Source organism: Octopus bimaculoides, chromosome 9, assembly GCF_001194135.2.
Source record: "Octopus bimaculoides isolate UCB-OBI-ISO-001 chromosome 9, ASM119413v2, whole genome shotgun sequence".
Lineage (NCBI taxonomy): Eukaryota > Metazoa > Mollusca > Cephalopoda > Octopoda > Octopodidae > Octopus > Octopus bimaculoides.
The window spans coordinates 30,359,136-30,362,133 of NC_068989.1; the positions used below are offsets into that span (position 1 = coordinate 30,359,136).

A 2,998-nucleotide genomic window follows, 5' to 3' on the forward strand; every position below is an offset into this window, starting at 1 on the left:
AGATCGTGCCTCACCACTTCATCCCAGGTCTTCCTGGGCTTACCTCTTCCACAGGTTTCCTCAACTGCTAGGGTGTGACACTTTTTCACACAGCTATCCTCATCCATTCTCGCCACATGACCATACCAGAGCAATCGTCTCTCTTGCACACCACAACTGATGCTTCTTAGGTTCAACTTTTCTCTCAAGGTACCAACACTCTGTCAAGTATGCACACTGACATTACACATCCATTGGAGAATACTGGCTTCATTCCTTGCGAGCCTATGCATGTCTTCAGCAGTCACGACCCATATTTCACTGCCATGTAGCATGGCTGTTCATACACATGCGTTATACAATCTGCCTTTTACCCTGAGTGAGAGGCCTCTTGTCACCAGCAGGGGTAAGAGCTCTCTGAACTTTGCCCAGGCTATTTTTATTCTAGCAGCTACACTTTCAGTGCACCCTCCCCCACTACTAACTTGGTCACCTAGATAGTGGAAGCTATCAACTAAATCTAGTTTTTCTCTCTGGAATGTGGCCAAAGTACTTTTCTGCACATTTTCAGTGTTTATTGCTCCTGAACATCTGCCACATACAAAAACTAACTTCCTAGTTAACCTTCCTTTGATATTGCTGCACCTCTTATGTGTCCATAGCTTGCACTGGGTACATCTTATGGAGTTTCTACAGATCGAGCAGGGCCATCTACCTGAAGGGGTTTGTGTTTTGTTTACCTTCCTACTTATTAGGACTTTGGTTTTAGCTAGGTTGACTCTAAAGCCCTTCGATTCTAGTCCTTGGTTCCACACCTGAAACTTCTCTAGTTCTGATAGTGACTCAGCAATTAGTGCAAGGTCATCAGCATAGAGGAGCTCCGAGGGGCATCCTGTCTTGAATTCCTCTGTTATAGCCTGGAGGACTATGATAAATAGGAGGGGGCTGAGGACGGAACCTTGGTGGACTCCTACTTCTACCTGGAATTCTTCACTGTACTCGTTGCCAACCTTCACCTTACTGACAGCATCTCTGTACATGACTCGCATAGCTCTTACTAACTATTCTTCTATCCCTAGTTTCTTCATTGACCACCAGATAAGGGATCGGGGGTCCCTGTCAAAGGCTTTCTCCATGTCAATGAAAGCCAGGTACAGAGGTTTATCTTTGGTTATATACATATATATATAACATGTATATAAAATATATATATATCTATAGAATATATATATATTTATGGATGAAAGAATCGCAATTAATATTCTAAATACCATAACTTAGGTCATAGCGTCATTTTTTCAGTCAAAATGACTCCCAATTACGAATAAAATCCATAAAACTACAAAAATTAACATTTTCCCCTCTAATAAAATTTTATTTCCTCTTTCTAATACTTTTACAAATCCTTTCAACTCCTACTTTCTCTTATGAACCTTTACGAACGATCCGACAACAAATACAAAAATAAAGGAAGGAGAAACACTGACAGTAAAAGAAAACTATTTCAGTATCAAAACTGAAACAATCACATTTCGATACTGTAATGACAGACACTAAAACTACATACAAAATCACTTTTACCCTCTAAAACAATCTACTTAACTATTTCTACTCCTCTTACAAATCATTTCAATTGCTACTTTTTCTTATGAACGTTTACGAAAGATCCAAGAAAAAAGACAAAGAAACGAAGTAAAAAGAGTGAGAGTCAAATAAACAGACACACTACCAATCATACGTAAATACACACATATATATGTACCTATGGTTACCAATGACCTCATTCTAATTGGCAGGAATCGTAAGTTATTTCTAACTCCGTCCTTCACCATGATAACAGCAAAATGAAAAATAGCGAGACATCTTTTTCAAATACGATCGACAAACATTTATTCCCTACAAACTGTGAGTTTTTTTTGAAAATCTTTTCGTAAATCTTGAGATTAACACCCGCACGATTACCTACCTAACCCTAACCCTAACACTGTAGCGAAAATCGTACGGGTGTTAATCTGAAAATTTACCAATCTTTTTTAAAACACATTTATTTACCAACATTTTTTTATTTAGTGCGTGTGTGTGTGTTGCTCATATATATATACACTTAAGACTTAGTTGTGGGTTGGGAGTTTGATCAGCAGAGGTCATTATTATTATTATTATTATTATTATTATTATTATTCAAAATTTTTCCCACAAGGGCGGCTAGGGGCAGGCGGAGAATAGTCGATTATATCGACCCGTGTTCAACTAGTACTTATTTTTTAGACCCCAAAAGGATGAAAGGCAAATATATGTATATATGTATATATGTATATGTGAGAGATTTTGACTCAAAACTGAACCCGAATCTCTCAGCTCACAACTCGAACTCAGAGGAAAATGTTTCCCACGGTCAAAAGTATATTTTCCCAAACAAAAGACCACACATTCAAGTGAATTCCTTGTAAAACTAAGGGCTCCTCTATAGATAACGAGTGACAAAGAAAATGTTTGGCAAAAATTAACGGTCAAAACACTTGACCGTCGACACCATAAATCGAGGGAACGTTAGCCAGACATAGCTTCACTTGTCAGTGCTGTGACCACCAAATGTTATAAATAGAGAGACATTTGGCCAAGAAAAGTTAGTTGCTGGCAGACCCCACACGCTTTGCAAGGACAGTCATCTGTCTAATTGAGATGTCACGACTGCTGACTACTACTACTAACCCAAGAGCACGCATCGCTACAACAACTGTTATACAAGTAAGGTTCTTTTGTACACATATGCTTTGTCTATTCAAGCAAGCGAAAACACCTAGATACACAAACAACAATTCCTACGTCACAAATACCACAACTGAATTTGTTCCTTGTGAACATTTTTTCTGTTATTATTGTTTACCTGCTGTGTCATAACAAATGTTACCATTTCAAATTTTAATAAATAACTTATAACGTATTCTAAAAGTCATGTCAACTTAATGCTCTACACCACATTCAGACAATTCAACTCCTGATTACAAACCAGCGAGAC

General features: G+C 38.0%; 1 protein-coding gene across 11 annotated transcripts in view; it reads right to left on the minus strand.

The window, feature by feature from the left end:
* The window catches only part of LOC106875847 (coiled-coil domain-containing protein AGAP005037), an 877,187-nt gene that overhangs the window by 380,269 nt on the left and 493,920 nt on the right, over positions 1-2,998 (minus strand). The gene's annotated exons all lie outside the window — the stretch shown is intronic.